This window comes from Mytilus edulis, chromosome 12, assembly GCF_963676685.1.
Source record: "Mytilus edulis chromosome 12, xbMytEdul2.2, whole genome shotgun sequence".
NCBI lineage: Eukaryota > Metazoa > Mollusca > Bivalvia > Mytilida > Mytilidae > Mytilus > Mytilus edulis.
In genome coordinates this window covers 45233498-45247206 of record NC_092355.1, presented here as the reverse complement: position 1 = coordinate 45247206, position 13709 = coordinate 45233498, and the positions used below count along the sequence as shown (strand labels likewise).

The 13709-nt window shown below is 31.5% G+C and overlaps 1 protein-coding gene across 1 annotated transcript in view; it reads right to left on the bottom strand.

Moving 5' to 3' along the window:
- The window catches only part of LOC139498578 (uncharacterized), a 29687-nt gene extending 17118 nt beyond the window's left edge, over nt 1-12569 (bottom strand). Inside the window, exon 1 of the mRNA XM_071287025.1 lies at nt 12347-12569. The gene's annotated coding sequence lies outside the window, so the exon portion shown is untranslated. The remainder of the gene's footprint in view (nt 1-12346) is intronic.
- Nucleotides 12570-13709: the final 1140 nt, after the last annotated feature.

Genomic DNA, 13709 nt, shown 5'->3' with positions numbered 1-13709 from the left:
CACAGACATATGTTGCCTAGAATAATATACAATCTAGTAATGCACAGACATATGTTGCCTAGAAGAATATACAATCTAGTTATGCACCGACATATGTTGCCTAGAAGAATATACAATCTAGTAATGCACAGACATATGTTGCCTAAAATAATATACAATCTAGTAATGCACAGACATATGTTTCACTCTGTAACAGTAATGGTCTGCACTACTCTGTATATATACAATGTACACCACTGATAACTTTGCACATTAGCAGATGTACTTGTGTGTATTACTAAATTGTATTTTCTTGTATTACTTATTGCCATACTTTTATTATTATTGTTTGTCAGTCATTGACTTATTTTTACTATATAAAGATTACTATTTACTCATTCTTCAATATTAAATTGATTTTTGACAATTAGCTTTCTGTATCTGTCAAATCCATTAAAATCTGGACTAAACATTTTTGATAAGAAATGATTTACCATAATAAGACACGATGACACTAAATAACATCCAACCTTACAACGATGATTTAAACCTATACCTGTTCAAAATCCACTTCAAACTATCAGTTAAACTCTTTGTACTCTTCGTCTGTTAATTTTAAAGTTGTCAAATATGTTTCACATTACAATTGAACGTTCAACTTTAATTAGTTTATTTATTTAGGTAAGTAATGGCCATCTTTGACACAACAAGTTATCATAACGTTCACTCCTTGGAAACTGATCAATATAACTGTTAAAGAATTTCTAAGTATTTCATTAAAACAACTTCCCAAATGAGAATAATAGAAGCAAAGTGTGAAATGATTATCCAGCAACAGATAAGACAACGTACAAGTATATCAAAATATAATAACAGCATAACAAGAGATACATTTAATAATTTGTCATATTGATTAATTAAAGTTTAAATCCATGCATATTTGGACACAGTCATCTTTCTAGCTCTCATTCTTTGTATTGTTTTCTGTATTTCGCATGATCACAGTTTTTTTTTAATGAAATACACAAAAACACAGTTTATGAAATATGGTTGTCAGTTTTTATGAAGTATACCCCAAAACTCAGTTTTATGAAATACTCACAAGCACAGGTTTTATGAAATACACCGGCAAAAACTCAGTCTTTATGAAATACACAAAAACTCAGTTTTTATGAAATACCCATGAACAAAGATTTTATGAAATGTCCACAAACTCAGGTTTTATAAAAAAAAAACCTCACAAGCACAGTTTTAATGAAATACCAACAAGCACAGTTTTTATGAAATACCAACAAGCACAGATTTTATGAAATACCCCAAAACTCAGTTTTATGAACTACTCACAAGCACAGTTTTTATAAAATACCAACAAGCACAGTTTTTATGAAACACCTAAAAAACTCAGTTTTATGAAATACTCACAAGCACAGTTTTTATGAAACACCCTAAAAACTCAGTTTTATGAAATACCCACAAGCATCTATAATACTAAAATTACGAGGTCCAATTTATCAGCCGGCATCAGGTAAAAACGACATATCAAAGAATTCAACTTTATATATAGCTAATATAGGACAATTGTGTAGATTAAAAATTACACCACTCCAGACCCTTTTGTTTTCCACATAATTAATATTGCCAATAATTAACAAGTTCCGGGTCGAATCCGGTACCGATACCAATGGTATATTCACCTGTTACCTATTACCTTATCTGTACGTTCGGCATCTAACAGGCGCACCACCAAATGGTGTATTTGATTTTACTATATACACGGGTCATAATCACAAAGTCGACACAACTAAATTCAATCATTGTCAAATTGTTCCCTATTGTAGTTTTTTAATTAGTAAGACTTTCTAAGATAACAATACGAATACTAAAATTTGGACTAAGGCGTATAGGTACAGTTTTCAATTTGTTAGCGGGCATGACGTAAAACAGCGAATCAAAGATTTGAACTTTATTGGACAATGCTGTTGATTAAAAAATACTCAATTCCAGGACCTGAATATTACCAATAATTGAAAAGTTCAAGGTCGACGGGTTCAAACAGAAAGATTTGAAAGCACGACTTTATCAGATGACAATACCAATACTAAAATAAGGCTTACGCATAGTTATATGCTTTAATTCAGTCACGGACCCGCGATATCACGGGTGTGTTCTAGTATAGTTAATGATATACCAACAAGCACAGTTTTTATGAAACACCCCAATTACTCAGTTTTATGAAATACTCACAAGCACAGTTTTTATGAAACATCCCAAAAAGACAGTTTTATGCAAGACCCAAAAAACTCAGTTTTATGAAATACCCACAAGCATAGTTAATGATATACTGACAAGCACAGATTTTATGAAACACCCCAAAAAAGTAAGTTTTAAATGGTGCAAATTTATTCGTTATATGAAAATTAGATTGAGAATGGAAATGGGGAATGTGTCAAAGCGACAACAACCCGACCTTGGAGCAGACAACAGCCGAAGACCACCAATGGGTCCTCAATGTAGTGAGAAACTCCCGCACCCGGAGGCGTCCTTCAGCTGGCCCCTAAACAAATATTCATACTAGTTCAGTGATAATGGACGTCATACTAAACTCTAAATTATACACAAGAAACTAAAATTAAAAGTCGTACCAGACTAACAAAGTCCAGAGGCTCCTTTTGGGACATTTGCAAAATTGCGGCGGGGTTTAACATGTTTTTTGAGATCTCAAACCCCCCCCCCCTTTTCCCTTTTACCTCTAGCCAATGTAGAAAAACAAACGCACAACAATACGCACAATACAACTCAGTTTAAGATAAGTCCGAGTCCGATGTCAGAATATGAAACAAAAGAAAATAAACAAAATGACAATAATACATAAATAACAACAGACTACTAGCAGTTACTGACATGCCAGCTCCAGACCTCAATTAAACTGATTGAAAGATTATGTCTTCATCATATGAATATCAAGCACAATCCCTGCTGTTAGGGGTTTAGTATTATACCATCATGAAATATATAAGAGGAACATAACGAATGTATGGAATTAATTATTTTCCGCAAGTTAGATTTTTTCTTTGATAACGTATTCCTTTAAAATTGTTCCTTAAAAGGAGTAGGTCCAGTAAGACCCCTTTTTGGCCCCAAAATATAGCAGTTTTACAAAATTGTTAAAATGTAAACTTTTAGTCATTAATTGGATAGTAGAAAGGTTCTGCTACATAAATATGGGCTCTTTTTGACAATACAATGCACATATATTGAGAACTAGCACCATTAATTCATGCTAAATTACTGAAATCTTCACAATTCCGGCATTTTAGTTAAATTTTAGACGGTTTCCGTGTAAAACGAAAGTGGCCGCATTCGTGTTCATCCAAAATATTGAAATGGAAGTTGTATTTGATGATAATACATAACATAAATAAAGATTGAGGATGAACACGGATGCGGCCACTTTCGTTTTTGACAAAAACCATCTGAAAAGTGACATTTTTTCGCATATTTGGTAGATTTCTCATATTTGAGCCTGAATCGGATCGTTTTTAATGACTAAATAAGTTAAAATCTTTTACATAAATTAATTGCATCATATGAAATAGACACTTAAGTGTTTAAAAAGTGGTCAAAATCTTTCGTCAGATGAAACTGAAATTTGAGGCCAAAATCGGTCCTTACCGGACCTACTCCTTTGTTATTCAAACTTATGTATTGGTTTGGCAACATTCATAAATTGCAAATTTTGATTTTACTTAATTTAAGACTTTATAATGGCTTAATGCAGTGGCGGATCCAGCCATTTTAAAAAGGGGGGTTCCAACCCAGAGTAAAGGGGGGTCCAACCCCCGGACCCCCCCCCCCCTGGATCCGCCACTGTAATGAATTATAGCTGTATTTCAAGGCTTTGGTATATCATTATACATATGACGTCACACATTATAATATGTTTACAACCTTGAGTATAAACCTATGTATTTGAATATTTGCATTTTAATCGGTCTTAAGATTAAAAAAATAAAATGAACGTAAACAATAAACAGTGAAATCAAGTGATTTAATACAAGACGAGGTTACGAGTATTGACATTGATTATTGACCACTTCATATGGTCATGAATTTTAAGGATTTTAATATCAAGGATGTTCGCTCGTCATGTTTTGGAGATTATGTTAGATTTTCGGAATCCTCTGGTTTTATCAATTTGAATGCCTTAAAAATATTTGCCCATTAACCCCCATTTTTCTTTTCATCAATCTTTTACATATATTATTATAAAAGTTTTCTTAAATCTTAGTTACTTTTTAACAGTTTTTGAGAACTTAAGCTTTTCAATGATAAAGGTATAAAAAAAAAATCCAGAGAGAATATTTTCCCGTCAAAATTTCAATTGCTAATATCTCGAAAACAAGCAAACGGGCCTATATTTTTTTCTCTCGCCCTTTTGGTTTCTTTATTAATCCCCCATCTATATAGAATAATATTATGAAAAGCTTTTTATTTTGAGACTGAGTAGCGAACTGATGGTTTAATAACTTATTAGATGTAGAGCTGTATTTCATCATGACGTCTCACTGAAATAATTCTTTATAGCTCCGGGTATTCTTCCGTATAATTTTGATACAGTCGCCTTAAATGTTCAAATTTTGAGGAAAGAAGAAGTATAAATGGACCAAAAGGAACCTTTTAAAGAAGACAAAGAGGTGCATTAATGATACGTTTATCATCTTTGTATCATTAGTACTGCAACCAGAGTTCATTTTTTAAAACTTTAATGGTCCGGAAGAACACACACCTAAATTATATATCGATGGAAAGAGGACAACGTGTACAATAAGAAAAGTTGGGTCGTAAAAATCCAGAGTGGTCACAATTTTGTGAAATTGAGGTCAAAGGTCAGACCAAAAAATATCAATATTTCAAACACAAGAACAAAAAGGAGAAATATTCTGATATTTATTCAATAGAATGCTACAAAAACGATTCAACCATAAGCATATGCTATAAACGATGTTAAAACGACAAGTTTGACTAATTATATGAAGAGCTGCCATTACAAAATGGCGTTGATTTGGAACCTTCTGATTTTTTTCCATTCAAGACATAGCAAAAGAAGAAGTGGCCTTGACCTTTTCACATCCATAAACTTTCATATTGTGTATAGTATTTCACTATAGTATATTACAGAATTATTTTCTAAAGTATAAGACACCAGTTTATCAAATTATTTCAATATTTTTTCTATCTTTGAAAAAAACAAAATTCAAGCGCTGAAACAGTGTTTTTAATTTTGCATCTTAAAGGTTGTGTATTTTGTGAAAATTAGTATCTAGTTATAGATAAATACATATTGTGCATTTGTAAAGTCTGGACAGAGCAGTAATAACACAAAATATACTATAGTCACCCGAGGCGAATGCGAGGTTTATAAAAAAATTGAGTGTAAAACAAAGTCAGTTTGGTGCATGAACATTTTTTTAGTGGATAATCCTGGTAAAAAATTAACTCATTGATTTTTTAAGGGAAGGATGAAAAATTATACAATGCAATGCCAATTTTCTAATGTTGTAATTCAAATTCAGTCATGATCCTTATATAACTTTTAAAAGCGACACACAATAGCTCAAGTATTCATAAAATATGGACATGAATCAATCTCTTAGTCATCATATGCGGATTCAGTACGCGTATTATCATTACAAGACACTTCCCTTTTTTATAAGAACAAATTCGGCGCAGGACAGAGTTTGTTCAAAGCAAACACAGTTTTTTTTAGTACAAATGCTATCTGGAGCGTAAATACCGTCATGATTTGGTCAAACTCGTCAGATATAGTCTTCCCTTTGCATAGGAAACACAAAAGAAATGTGAGTACAAAGTTTCGATCAATGTTCGTGACCCATATTCCCATATGCATATGCATGATGTATCTGCACTGCCAGTCCCAAATGTAAAGGGGCGAAATTGCTACAGAAACGATTGATTTTCTAATAGCCATACATTTACGAATTTTTGTTATCTTTAGGGACAATATACGGTTCAGAAGCGCCTTTGTGTTATTTTTCATCGATTAACTATCAAATGAACTTTTGAGCCTAGGCTCTGTGTTGAAGACCGGACCGTGACCTATAATGGTTTACTTTTATAAATTGTGACTTGGATGGTGTGTTGTATAATTGGCACTCATACCACATCTTCCTATATCTATTAACAAGCTATGCGGGCATCATTTCCATAGAAATACCAAAACGAGGACATAGCTCATAAGACCACTCAGTCTGGGGGCAGGATGAAGTAATTGTTCTTCTTTTAATGTATCCTTGATATTTTCAGACACACCTTGGTGTAATTCTGAAAATCTTAATATAGACTTCAATTTTCCTGCAGCAGATATGGCATCCCCTAAATTGAGTTCAGAGCTAAACTCTATAATTCATATCCCTTGGCCCCACTGTGCCTGAATTGTAAGGTGTCACAATATCTAGTTAGTTCTGGAGTTTGGCAGTTTGGTAAGCATCAGAGACAATCTTGAGTAAAATTGATCGGTATATATAGAGGATGTGCTACATGCATGAGAAAGGCTTTTTCTTATGGAAAAACAAATCACATCACTAACAATCGTTATTAATGAACTGACAGCAAGTTCAAATTCTATTTTTTCAGTGACTGTTTTACTTAATTGCACAGGTGTTGACTACAATAAGTACTTGGTTATGCATGGATAAATGATTACTCACATTAATAAGCACAACTTAAAAGACTGTTAACACGTTTAGAGGACTCAGTTTTGCGTAGTTTTCTGGGTTTTTTTAAATGTTTTTCTTTTACACAAAAACCCTGTTTTCATATCCAAACTACAAGGAATAAACTGAGCGCGAGATCGTATAAAAGTGTCAGGTTGTGAGGTTACATGTCGATCAGTTTGATCAAATATATGGATTTCTGTTGTTTCTAATTTAAAGTTCCCCAAGGGTGACTGGGGAAACGAAATATGGTCACTTGGTCTTCCCCCGACCGGCAGTAAAACGAAGTTTGGCGTCCGTTTGGCTGTGCGGGATGTATCAAGTTCGCAATCACGTCCGGTCAGAATGGGGACGTTAAATCCGCTGCCTCGTGTAAAGGGAGTGTCACGTTCTTTGCACATTAAAAACCTTTGCATCAACTCTTTAAGGGGTCCGTAGGTGGCATGTTGCAATGAAAAATTTCTGTCCCAATCCAATATCCCATCATTTTCCAGTGGCAGTCTAAATTTTCCCGATCATCATCCCGAATGGCCTCTATTATGACAAAACCTACCTATTGTTTTTATTGTTAGCTTGTTCTCGTCCTGAACATGCATGACATATTTGCCACTGGACTTTAAGCAACCAACAATCAATCAATCAATTTAATTTAAAGACGCACCAATTTTGCCTTCTGGTGCAAGTCTCATAACATCACTGATGATTCACCCACGGAAAGCAGAATATCAAGAGAAGTTGGTTTTAGCATTACCTTGTCACACACCAAATCTCTGCGAAACTTCAATAGTACTTTTCCCCCGACCACTTGCATGCATATTAATTGCTCTGAGGTTAAACATTGACATACAATGTATTTTCACACAATGTCAACTATAGTCATTATCCGGAAAAACCTCTTATCCGAAGGATTTGGTTAACTTTTATATAAAGTCAAAATTTTATTAACAAAAATATAACTTATTTACAGAAAATACACGAAAGAACTACTATATATATTCAAATCACTCAAAAATAAATTAACTTTTCCTACAAAATCTACATAATCACATCGAAACTATCAAATTGATTGTGAATGAAAAAATAAATGGTGGAGCTGATTGACGGATAGGAAATTTCCGTAATTAAAAAAGGTACAAATGATGTTTTTATTTTTGAGTTTTTGACAAAATTGTTTGGAATTTGTCCAACAAAATTTGCATGCAGTATCGCAATAATATGTTGTGTCCTCTCAAATGTCAAATACTGTTTTTGAATCATATGTTTTCTCGTTTTCAAAGAAAAACGCGTTAAATTTCTATCTAAAAAACAGCCAACTTTAAGTTTGAAAGTTTTACTTGGAGATGGTATAATATTTATGTCTTCATCATTCCGATGATCTTTGATGATATGTGCATAGAAAATATTTACGAAAATAGCGGGAAATTTAACCAAAAAATATATTTTTGGATTTTAAGGTAACTACCCAAAACCGTAAATTGAGGGGTACCCCCATTAAAGGAATAAAATACAAAAATGTGACCATAGAAACTTTTTACGACCCGACGGAAATTAAAATATAGATATTATTCTATCATTTAAAACAATTTGCAGCCGTGTGTTATTCCGGACCATTAAACTCGTTAAATGAGCGTCTTTTTCGATGTCAGTTGCAGTACTACATCTCGTGTATTACATTCACCTGGTTTATTTTGTAATGCAGACGATATGAATATTTGAACGTTTATTATATAACATCATAAAACTGCTTGATTAGGATTTTTAGAAGAAATTTTCATAAATTGCTGTACGATTACGTCTATTAATACAATACTAAATTTCTCTAGAAATGTTTATAAAAAAAAAGTTTAAACTAATGCCTTAAATAACCAAGATTTAAAAAGAAAACAAAACTTAACTTAAATATCTTCTATATAACCGGAGCAAAATCTACTGGAATAGTTGACTTTAATGCCCCAATTTTGATCGAAACTTACAACCATTAAAGTGCCACTTTAACCTCTTCAAACTATTAAAGTATGATTGCTTTTTAATTCGAATATGAATCAAAATTAATAAAAAAAAATAATTCTTAAATCTTCTTAATTCGATTTAAAAGTTCACCCAGAATGTTATTTGTTGAATGATATAATTTTTAATCCTACTCCACATACGTTAATGATACGGATAAGTACTTTTAGTATTTAGTTGGAATTTGCAGAATTAAATGTCCAGAAGCACCTGTTCAACTGCTTTAAGTTTTTGGAGATTGATCACGGTTTGTCTTTTCGTTGTTTGTTTGTCCATTGTGATGTATAATTTTCTTTGACTTACAGGTTTTGATTGATCCATGGTTTTGTTTTTTAACAAGCAGGCTTCATTGTGAATAAAACATCCTTGATATATTATATGTATGTTAAGGCCTCGTGTTGAAGCTTTTACAATGTACACATTTATTATAATAATCCTTCTGAGCGAGTAAAGAAATACGGCTTTAGGTTTAAACAATGTCTTGGAAAATAAGTTTTGATGAGACGAGACATATTCAAAAAACGTTTTTTTTAAAATTAAAATTAAGAGATACTTAACTTAAAAAAAAGAATAAACACTTTTCAAAATTAGCCATAATTATTGTTGATTATGTTCGGGTAACCTAGGACCATTGGTACATGAGTTATAAATATAACAGGTAACATTTTGGATAAATTGTATTACACCAGTAGTAAATCCGAGCAAGGTATTTGACTCCCAATTATTATAGGTAAATCGTTTCGTCGAAAATTTCAAAGATTGTTTACAGTACATGTAGCGGCTGTTCCCCCGCTAGAATCCAACCATAAGTGGTCCCAGGATAATGCCGTATTCTTACTACTGTAAAAACCTAATTTATTTTATATATATATATATATCCGAAAGGTTGATGATGCATTAGTTGATTTTTAAATGCTTGCTTCAGTAACTTAATATATCCCGTTCATTATTTATCAATTTTAAAACCAAAAACTAATTTACAAAAGACACCAAAGCTATTTATGCATACTTTACTTTTCAAACAAAGACCCATAGTTTTACAAGATGAGTTGGAATATCTCACAAGATGATTTATGTTAGTTAAGTAAATTTACTTATTCAGATAATGTAGTGTCAACGAAATAGAATGAATCCTTGTGATTTATCAGTGCCCTCGATAAGACGACGGTATTTTGGTACAACCCTGTATTTCATTTCTACAAATAGACTTGAAAAAAAACTACAAAAATAAAAAGGTTTGTTTATGCACTAATTTTTTTTTTATGTCTTCCAACATCCTTCATATTAAATCATACAACAACAGTTTCTTTTAAATATTTTTGTAAACTCACACTTATCCGATTAGCACGAAGTTTTAACCTCTAACAATACTTGCTTCATCATAACCACAAATATTTAAACAAGTATTTAAAAATTACATTCATGAAAACACCTGTTGCAAAGTATAGGCTGTAAAACTAAGGTTACAAGTATCTTGATTACAGAAATTTGACTTTTAAAAGTTTGTTTTAGCTTTTCGGTTAAGACCTTTTGTAGTAAATAGTCCCACACATTATACGAGTTTGTCTATTTTCAATATGGCAGAGAAAGGCAATGTATACTGAAAGATACTTTTTTTTATTAATATAAATAACAAATGAAGCCTTGTTGAAGGGTATCTTAGTGGGGTAAAATTATTCTATAAGGTGAATCATATAGACAAGCTCAGCCTCAATACTTTGTCCAGCGTCACATAAATTGAGGTATCTATAAAACATTATAAAGGAACAGTCAAATCAAAATGATAAAGAATACAGAATTCTAAATTCAAAGTTTCTAAGCTTGAACTGAAAGTTATCATAGTTGCTATTCATCTGAGGAAATGTTTTCATCGTTACTAGTAAAGAAAATTATACGCTACAACAACTGACACAGTCAAGTAGGCAAATTCGTTTGCGTTATGAATTACAGATATGTACGAAAAACAAGCATACCTGGCATACTTAAGATCATACCTTATCCATATACCTGAGAGAGGATATTATGCAATTAACCAATAACCTTCTCTGTAAAACATCAAACGAATAGGGAAATAAGTACACGGAGATGAAAATTAGTTAAACATACACTGTTGAAATAAAACTGTATTTTCTATACCATAAGTTTTAGACTCGTGTATGAAGTAGTTCCATTTTCTTTTGTGCAACTGTACTACATATTATTTTTATTGAGAAAAAAATCGTTTTGAAAAATGACTAAAAGAATGTTTTGCTTTAACAAATAAGCTTTCTACTGCATTTGTAACTCGGCAATATTTGCCATTATGTCGTAATGTTCTTCTAGTGAAGTTTGATGAACAGCCAATTTCTTCAGAAATACTTTAAATGTCTTTTTTCTATTTTATACTGAGCAGATATACGATTGTTACAACTAAGTCTGTGAGTAGAGACTTATCTTTGTGTTTCTCTTTTATAGATGTAGATCATGGCGACCGTGTCCTTCATCAAAAACATAATATATTAATATGATAAAGATAAAAGAATTAAAGTATGAACAATTCGTCGACAGATTAAGAAAAATCTTGCCATTTCCTATGATAGAAAACATCTTATTACAAAAGCACAAAATGTATGATGTAAGATTATCTTAATATCATATTAATATTTTAGGATATATTAATACTTTTAAATTAGTGACATAAACTATTTTTTTAACCCAACTAGAACCGTTCAAGTATTATTTATAATAAGATAAAGTTCCAACATTTAAGGGTGCAACCACAAATTTTTCAGTAATAATCTCAATTCGGTACAGTTGATATCATAGAACAATTTTTAAGAATACGGTAAGTTGAAACAAAACAAAAACTTCAACGACCGTCAATGCATCACTAGTCGAAAAAGGGATATGATGTCATTTACTCCTTAAAATTAAATGTAAATACAATCACAATATGTCATTTGAATAGAAACAAAAGAAATACTTTTAAAAGGTTAGTGTAGTAACGTTAGAAGATTTCTTTACGATCAAGTGCAGTACAAATTAAGTTGTCACTTATGGTCCTTATGCGACTGATATTGACATCGGGTTGTCCTAATATACCAAGAAAGGGTTCAATTGTCAATTTCAAATTATATATAATATTTCTTTAATTTATTTATAATCAAAACATTATATTCTTTAGACAGCTGAAGATACAGGATCAAGATAAAGGAGCACATGATGTAAAGGACACGTGTTTCGCCTTAAGTGTTGGTCAGTTTTGCAAATATATTATACTTAAAGCACAATATACAATCAAACGAGGGAACAAATAATAAAATACCCCAAAAATACTGAAAATTAATAACAAACATTTAGCACTTTTCCCCCTAATTTTGGAATAGATGATACATAATGCTGATGAAACGTTGCACTAGAGAACTTGATTCCAAAAAATGCATATGATAAATTATAACAAAACTGTAAGAATTAATAACATTAAATTCATTGTTTTTTTTAACTTTACCTCTGAGATTTTATCAATCCTTACACATACAGTCATAGCAACAAAGAATATAGTGTTTCTAATAAAGTATTAATTGTTCAATTAAACTGCAATAATTTTCTTTAACCGTAAAATAAGAAATACGTTATAATTGTCCTACCTTTAACTATCGGCTCCATACCCGATCAATGCCATCCTTAGAGAGAAATTAACATCCACGTGGTTGATAAATTATTAATCAATAAATTTCTCTTTCTTAACACCAAGCAACTAAAGGTAACGGTCTTCTTTTAAAAAAAACTTTAATCTTTTAATCTTTAAATGCAGTTCCTTCAACTCCACGTACAAGTTGATTGTTCAGTTGAAAAATTAAATCGGATTTATACAAACCAATAAACTAATATTTCTATAATCAATATTTAATCACCCTTTATGAAATCGCTGCAAAACTAATAAGCGTAAATACACTGATTTAAAGAAAGGTGTTTTTTTCCGGAAGCAATACTAAATATAAAGTATAATTAAAAACCAATTGTTCAGAGAACTATTGATGGTCTTTCCACCAGTAAGGTTCTTTTTTATATGAAAATATTAAAAGTCGGTTTTAATGTCAATTTTAGCGTCAAATGACAGCTTATTGAACGCTGATTCCAAAAATATATGGTTTCTATACAAAAAGATATAAATAAGGGAGATCATTATTTACTTCCGGTTTAAAATATGTTACTTCCGGTATGTTTTTATAGTTTAGCTGACACTGATTCCAAAAAATAGATGGTTCTATATACTTTTACATTAAATTAGTACAATAAATAAAAAAATTATTAGGCGGAAGAAAAAAAAAAATAAAAAAAATAATCAGAACAAATTCAATACACGGAAATGTGGAAAGACCTAATGATAAATTTAAACGAAAACAAATATAAAGACAACGTCTAAACAAACCGACAAAGTGCATTGAAGCTGCATATTCGTCGTAACTGCTAAATCATACGATACAGAGAGCGAATAGGGTCTCAAAAATTTTGACCATTTATCTAAGTCATAATGAACAACCAAACATATAATAAAACACTAATGTAATAGCAGGAAAACGGCAACATTAAAGCAAACAAAATAACTTTGATTTCAATATTTACTTTTACATTGTTAAAATTAAACTAAAAAAATTAGAAGCGAAAGATACAAAAAAACCTTCAAATTCATAAGTAAAAAATAAACTGACCACCTCATGGCTAAATAAGACAAAAGACAAACAGACAAACAAAAGTACAAAAAACACAACATAGAAAACCAAAGACTGAGCAAACCGAACCCCATTAAAATTTGGGGTGATATCAGGTGCTACAGAAGGATAAGAAGATCCTGTTCAAAATGTTGCACCCATCGTGTTAACCATGTTAGCACACATCCGGTAATAAGTTTTATTTGGTAGGTCACATTCGGGTAAAGAGAGTCGGGATTGCAGTTACGACATTTGGAACATATCCACTGTCATTTGGAAAGGATGTTCAATAACGACC